Raw genomic sequence first — 8,403 nt, forward strand, 5'->3', positions numbered from 1 at the left:
GCCTTCTTACTTGTTTATAGTTAAAAAATTTATAAAAATAAATCAAATAAATAAATTTTGTTAATTTGTAATGCATGAAAAGAATAACATAATAAAATTTATTTAAATCTTAGTGGCCTGCTATATATTGTATATATAATAATGTTCAAACGGGCCTTTATTTCGATATTTAAATAATTATATGATAGTAATGAAATTGCACAATATAACCTTCATTATCAAAATAAAACTCGCTTAAGACCTTGGGCAGTGTTATTTTAACATACCTGCGTCCAAAAGTATTAAATAATCGTAGCTGCATAGACATTGACAGAGAAAAAAAATAAAAATAAAATGAAACAAAACAAAATCCGGTAAAAGTATTATTCGCTTTAAATAATACGATTATTAAGCATCCAAATCGATTTCTACGTGCGCGTAGAGCATGCGTCATATCCTGTTTTACTTTCGAATTAAAATTAAATTTAAATGGAGCACGCCGCGTCGGTAGTTAATATCAATAACGTAATAAATTGACGTAGCGGAGGAGCACGCAGATGCGAAGATGGAGTTGGCGCTATTGCTGGAGGTTCAAGTCCCATACATCAATTTGTGTGCTCAGAGCGAGATGTTGAAAATGCAAATGCGTTTGCAATAAACCATCAATGCCTGTGTGTATGTGTGTGTGTATGCACATGTGTATGAGGTAGCCAATAAATCAAAATATGAGACTCTAAAAGCTTTTTCAGGTATTAGCCACAAGCTGCGCAAGCTAAACACATTTTGACGCTTTGAAAACCTTTTGAAACCGTCTTTGTATCGCGCCCAGCTCCTGCCCACCCATCAGTGGCCAGAATTCAGCACCCAGCACCCAGCACCCGGCACCGAGCGACAAATGCGCTTAGTGCTTAGCAGACCAAGAGAAAATGCCGTTGGCAGACGAGCTGCGCTGAGTCCGCGTCTCATTATAAATTTGCCAGTTTGCACGTTTCCGCTGCGCGCGCCAAAAAATGTCACAAAGTTTCAACTGGCTGCACACATACAATCACAATCGCAAGCTCATGCAGATACACACATACATGCATACACATGGCCCGCCTAGCCGTTGCGCGGTAATGTTAGGTGCGCCCTAACCGGATCACGGGACTGGGCATGGCACTGGGCCTGGGCCTGGGCTTGTCTCGGTTAGCGTCTCTGTTTCTCCTTGGGCTAAATGTCAGCTTTTGTCTTGGCTCGCACGCCAAAAAGTATGCTGAAACAATGTCAAGCATAATTTGCATACAATTTTTGCTCTGTCCCGTGCACTGTGCTTCCCCGCTCGGCTGCTGTTGTTGTTGGTTTCTGCTGTTTCTGTTCTGTTGCCTTTGCCGGTGGTCATTATGTTTGCCGGCCGTGTCAGGCACGCACAGACACTCACTCACGCTCGCTCAAAATGCTCTTTTGACACTAATTTAATTTACGTCACTTCATCTCTGTTGGACCAGCCCAGACGAGACCAGGCCACGCCAACCCCCGCCTGCCCGGCCCGGCCGATAAAGTAAAGTAGGTCGCTTTAAATGTTTTCAAATTGTATTTGCCTTGCCACAGTACTAAGCGAACTGAATTCTCCCGCACCCAAAAGCAATAAACAAAATACGATATCTAATTATACCAAAAGACTGCAGAAAAAACGGAATCTCTTACAGTTTGAAAGCTGCAATCAGAAAGTGGGGCAGAGAGGTTAATGTCGACCTCCACAAATCAATCTTCGATCAAAGCTATTTAATCTTAAATGTCTGATATTAAATTATAATCTTATGGTATTTTTTAGGTCTTATGCTTTTAATTCCATTTAAATGCAACTGCTGTACTTGCTCTTCCTTTAAGTTTGTTTACTCATTCTTTGTCCACTCTCGCTCTGGCTGGACGGCATTCCTTTGCATATCCATTCAACCTTTGCGCACTCGTCCCCTGCCTGGACCTCATTCCGCCGCATCTATTTCTCCATATCATGTCTCCCTTATTCATTCTATAACAACGTCTTACTCACTTTCTCTGCCACCTTTTTCACAGCAGTCAGTTTCATGTTCTGGAACTCATTCTTAATCCTTGAAGTCAAACTGGATTTCACTTAAATTGTCAGCTGAATGAATTACCTTTTTTGTGTGACGCACAGCTTTATTGCAACATTTTATGAATTGCACAGCGAGTTCATAGTTTTAATTGCCTTTATATGTGAGCACATATAAAAATCAAAAGGGCATATGTAACTTTGTAGTCATTTGTCACACAAAGTGCAGCACTTAACAGCTGGCACATAAATTACCCGTTGCCGTTGAACATTTCAACGGAATATAACGGCATCACTTTTACAAATTAACACACCCGCTTGCCCGGCTAATTGTAATTAATAATACAGTGTGGCAGGCAGTGCACCTGACGATGCCACGCCCCCCAGCCAGCGCACACTCACACACACACACACGCTCAAATCTCCCTCATCAAACGCATACCCATGCGCTGCAATTAATTAACGCAACATATTCAACTTGCAACATTTAACGATGATGACCACTTCCGCTCATTAACCAGTTGAAAAATTAACATGCGGTCATAATTTATGCATGAGCCGTTATATAAATAACAATATAATAATAGGAGGCGTAACTGACGGGCAAAGAGGAGATAACCCTAGCTCAACGCTAAATTGGATTAACATATACACTCACATTTTTTTAGTATATACAAAGTTGCATGTAACGACATGAAGACGTCACAGAAGATGAAATATGTACACAGAGCAAACGTGGTAGCCATTTATATTTTAGTTATTATATATAATATCGTCATTATGCAAGTTAATTCACACTTTGAGGTCTTAGCAGAAAGTCCTGGAGCTGGGTTGCAGATCTCAATGCTAACTGTAATTAGTCCAAGCCATGTTCATGATATGATACATCCAGAGTCAACTTCAAAAGTAAACAGGCAGTGTAAATTATTGGGATCAAACAATTTGACCTACCAAATGAAAACTTTCCTAGCTGGCTAAAAGGACTGCACCCTCTGAATTTGTCCTTCAAGCCTGTTCCCAACTGATCAGGTTGCATCGATCTTCTCGGTTTTAGCAAGTGGCGATTGAAGACCACACCCAGTTAGCCCTCCTTTCAGCTTTTAACTTTGATTGTCTTTTTTAATGCCACATATATTATACTTGTCGCTATATTTAATCATTGTCCAAATGGACAGATTTTAAATACACTTATGCAAAAAAAATAATTATATTTTATTATATGTATATTATTTACTTATACTTTAATATATTTAAAATGTTTATATAGTTTGTTTTCTTTTCAGAAATTTGTAATAAAACTAAGAAAATTTAAAATGTGCTAGTGCCATTTAATAACTCAAATTTTATTTCTTGGACCACAGAAAATCTCAGATCTTAGACATTTGCTTAAATATGAAATCTCTAACTAATTAACTAAACATTATACTTTGCATTTCCATTCTATTTCTTTGTACACGTTGCTCTTTGTTGAATGAAACCAGAGCTTATAAAACTAATATGAAGAAAACACACAAAAGTCTTACATATACAGAGATATACTGCATTATTTCGACTTTTGTCTGGTTGTGAAATTTTCAATAATCAATTTGAGCTTCAGTCTTTTGGTATGTGCATTGATTACTAATCAATCAGTCAGTCTATCTTGCAGCAAAAGCTTTTATGCAGTTTATTGTCATTTACGACATAACAGGGCGAAAATCAAGTTGTGACCTCTGCATTGTTTTAGGTGACAGAATTGTGGATAGTCATATGATTATATTTGCTTAAGATTTGCATATCCCCGTACCATAAAGCTTGCTTTCAAGTATTTTTCATTCAATTTGAAGTTTGAGCAAAACTCAACTCAATTTGAAAAATCTTTGTCCAAATTGTTCAGCCAATGGCCGCCAGCAAAGTAAACGAAAATTCAGTGAACAAAAAAGCAAAAAAAAAAAAAAAATAGAATAAAAACAAAAGCAAGACTGCAAACACACGGACATGCACACACACATACACAAGTATGGCCGGAGCTCGGCTTTGACAGAGCAGACAGAAATAATAAAAGAAACGAGACAGCAACAGCAGCCGGAGAAAAACAAACAAGGATAGGGCTGAGGCAGTGAAGCACCAAGATCTGTTTGCATTATTGATGGCCTGGATTATCTTTGAGTGACAACTATATGTGCAAGGTATATATGTGTGTGTGTGTATGCGAGTATGTTGTGTGCGTGTGTGTGTGTGTGCGTGGGAGTAGGAGAAGTGCAGCTTAAGCTTTCTCGTTGCTGCTGCAGCTGCTTCAAGAATATTTGCAATTTAATTAATTTAGAAGTGTTTGTTTTATCAAGTGTTGATTGTCTCACTTGTTTGTGGCAGTTACGAGCGTGCCATTTCAAAGGCTTTACTCGAGCATTAAGACAATGCCTGGCCCAAAATCGATAAGCCACGAATGGTCAAGTTGACGCTGCTGCTGGCTGCTCTAGCTACAGAGCAACTAGCAATCCACTTCACTCCGTTGCACTACCAATTCCAATCACAGTCCCGGGCGAGTTGACCAAAGTCAGGCGGCGCCATGCGATGCTTTTTATCTTAATCTGCTGCAAATGGACATTAAATGCTATTTCTTTAGATTTATTCAAACAACAACTACAGCAAGAACAACTGCAACAATGTGGCGAGCAGCAACAGCAACAGCAACAACAACCAACATAACGACAGATTGGCACGAGCGGGCAGCCAAGTGGCAATTTGTGGCTTTGCACGGCAAACCGACATCATCAGCGTTGGATAAAACAAAGGCTACACGGACAGTAAGCCAGCCAGCCAGCCGGGCAGACGGGCAGCCAGTCAGACAGCCAGGCAAAGACATCCAGACAGCCAGTCAGTGAGATGGAAACTGAAGGAGAGTGCGACTGGGAGTTTCGGGGGAGTTGTCGGCATTTGTCCCACGGGCATTGCATGTTTGAAGCAAATTTATTACAAGCAACAGCCCGCAGTCGCAGTTGTCTGGGCCATCAGCACTTGGCTCCGAGTGGCTCGGCTTGGCTTCGTACCCTTGGCCTGCTACGTGTCGCCTTGTATTGAGTGCGAATCTGTTACGTGCCAGTGTGGGCATGTGGGGGATGCGCCAGCGCCAGCATCAGCGTCAGCGCCGGAGCTGACCCTAGGCCAACTATCGACAAGCATCTTGGACTTGGACTGTTGACTGTGCTGTCTCTGCTGACTATTTTGCCACTTATAAATTCCAGCAGTACATGGCCCAAACACTTGTTACATCAATTAGACGGCCACAGAGTGGCAAAATCTCTGTGTATGTGTGTGTGTGTGCTTGTCTATGTCTGCCTTGGCCGGAATGTGAAAAGAGATTGTTGGTTTTGCCATCAAGGTGTCCAACTCGGCTGCAATGTCAAACGCGCTTAGCTGGGCGTGACAATGGCATCTGACTTTAATTATTAGTCCTCGGGCCAATAGCCAAAGGTTAGTTGCTTGGTTAGTTGTGAATGCCAACGCTGGGACAGGCGATGCCACAGACATGGCTCACAGCGATCCGAAATTTAGGGTGGACGCGCACTCTACGTGATTGGACATCCATGTTTCTCTAGGGAATCGCAGCATATTAAATATATTTATTATCAAAAACAAAATAAACAACTTAACTTAACACTTGTACGATTCCTTGTTTAAGTGGGAGTTGAAGCGAGATAAAATTATTTAAAAGAAATTTATGTTGGTTTCTGAATTAGCCACAGTTGCATTTTTTAATTAATGCCCAGAATTGGAGCTGCTGCATGTACAGGCGGAGGCGGGAGCAGGACTGGATCGACTCGACTGCATTGCAAATGGCCAGTTACATAATTTTTATCAAAATATAACACCCCAGGGGCTTCAGGTTAGCAAAAAAACAAGTTGCACTTGTAAAATAATTGGATACGAGCAATTGAATTTGTGTGGCTCACACAAATAAAGGTAGAACTGCACATATGCTTAACTAACGCTATGAAGCCAAATTGGCTGTGGTTTAATTAAATCATTCTCGAGTTGAACTGCAGCAGCTGAAACGTCAATGCTGTCTGCCTAGTAATATCTTTACATAGAGAGAGAGAGAGAGAGCGAGTGGAATCTACCCAGCGAGAGTCAAATTGCATTTTGAGAGCACACCATAAAATCTGTGCATAATTAAAATTATTTTAGCCAAATTATTTTGTATTTCAATTTGCGCTTCTGCATGGGGTTGGGTAATTGCGCCACATCATTTTCTAATTTGAGTGATGCTGCAACAGGACTTTGGCCACTCAATGGTCACTTGATTGCGATGTCATTAATAATTCGCATTTCTGTGGGCAGCAATATAAATGCCTGTGTGTAACTAAACAATGACACTCCAATGCGGCTGCGAGGCAATGCTGTGGCATTTCACTTCTACTCGTCCATGATTAATAATAATTTATGTCTGGCAAATATGTAAAAATTAACATGCAAAATTATAATTGCGATTGAATGAGTAAAAATATGCAAAACCAATTCTTAATATAACTAAAATCATATAATATTATAACAAATCAATAGTGGCAATTAAAATTAATAATATCAAATTCTTAAACGATTAAAAATACACAGCTTATATTTTTAAATTGTGGAAAAACCAAATACAAAGAAATGTACTTTCAATACCCTTTGATACTTAACGTTTGTCTCTTTGTCTTTATAGATCTACTTATATCCATATATTTATCTAAATACATTATTTTAAATTTCTTTATTTTATTTTATTATTATTATTTTTTATTTTTTTTTTTAATATTAGATAAATATTACAGAGTATGTGCCAGTAGTGCATTTCATATAGATCTCCTGTTTCGCCAGGCATTTGTTTATGCACTCGGGACACGCCTCGCTCGCTCGCTTTGACCAAAGTTCAATGGGCATGGCCAATCAAAGCGAGAGCAATATAAATAAATGTAGTTTCTAATTAACTAATTTCAAATTTATTTTCACGTGTCCAGTTAAGCCGTTTACTGCAATTACAAAACTCAATTGCCAAATAACAATAACTAACCAGCCGAATAAATTATGCTAAACCAAAACTGTAAAGTTTTTTTCAATGCAACTAGAAATGATTTATTAATATACAACATTTATAATTGCCAATTGCTAATTTCCCATCAAACTATCGATTTTATAAATGAACGTTTATCTGTCATGATAAAAATTGGCTTCAGCCTTAACCCACAAAATAGGATAATTTCTAAGGAACTTATTGAAAATTTATTAATCCAGGATTTATATATCTCCTTAAATGCATTTAGAATTAAGTTCGCTATACAATATAATAGCTATCGGTATATACTCTTGCGGCTCTGAAACAATGCCAGCATTATATCGCTCTATATCTCAACAATGCAGTCAATTGTATTAGCTGGCTTTGAACTATTGTTAATATTGGACGTAGGCAACATCTATCTATTGTAATATCCTGCCAAGCCAAGAATTCAATTTAACTGTCACTGCACCTACTAATTGAGTTGGATCCACAATGCACCCCAAGCCCCAGTTCCTTTGTTTAAATTGCAGCTGAAGAGTAAGCTGCTTAAGCATATATGATAAGTGCATCAATTCGTGTGGTTATTCCATTCACAATAATTGTGCTGTTGTCCTATTTGCAAAAACAAAGAGCCATTATACTTTGATCGTAGATTGTGAGTGAATACAAAGCGCGTTTCCATATCTTCGCTTAACAATGCAGTGCATTTAATTATATTCCGATAATTTGCAATTTAAAGCTAGTTGGCTGCATGCATACATTGTGTGGACGCATTCACATCAGTCGCTGATCTTTTCAATTAACGCCACAAAGTCGCACGGATCAATTTGCCATGCCACAAATTCAATTTGCTGTCGTTGCGTCTCCTTTGAAGTTAAACTGAACTGAAAATTGAGCAGTCTGACCCACAATGCACTATGGGGAAAAATCCAAATTATCGGGTATTAATTAATAACTTAAAAACTAAGCCAGATTTTTTGATCCGGTTTTTGTATTATTAATATGTATACCATCAGAAATATATTTTAGAAAAATGGGCGTGTCACCGCCCACCCAAAAAAAATTTATTAAAATTTTGTATTAAAAATTTTTTTTTTTTTTTAAGAATTTTGCTTGTTCATACTTTAAAATAATAATTTTAATTGAAAACAATCGAACTTTCATAAAATCGAAATTAGTTTTCTTCAGTTTCGAGTTCCAAATCAGCCAGAAATATTGATCCGCTAAAAAAATTCGGGTTCTTCAACTGATTTAATTGTGCCTTCAACTTTACATAATACAATACGTACAACTTCATTAGACAGCGACCTTTATGCTTTCAAACTCTTTTCTAAAGATTTGCCGAAGAAATAATCTG

Source organism: Drosophila mojavensis, unplaced genomic scaffold, assembly GCF_018153725.1.
Source record: "Drosophila mojavensis isolate 15081-1352.22 unplaced genomic scaffold, ASM1815372v1 contig_16, whole genome shotgun sequence".
NCBI classification, from domain to species: Eukaryota; Metazoa; Arthropoda; class Insecta; order Diptera; family Drosophilidae; genus Drosophila; species Drosophila mojavensis.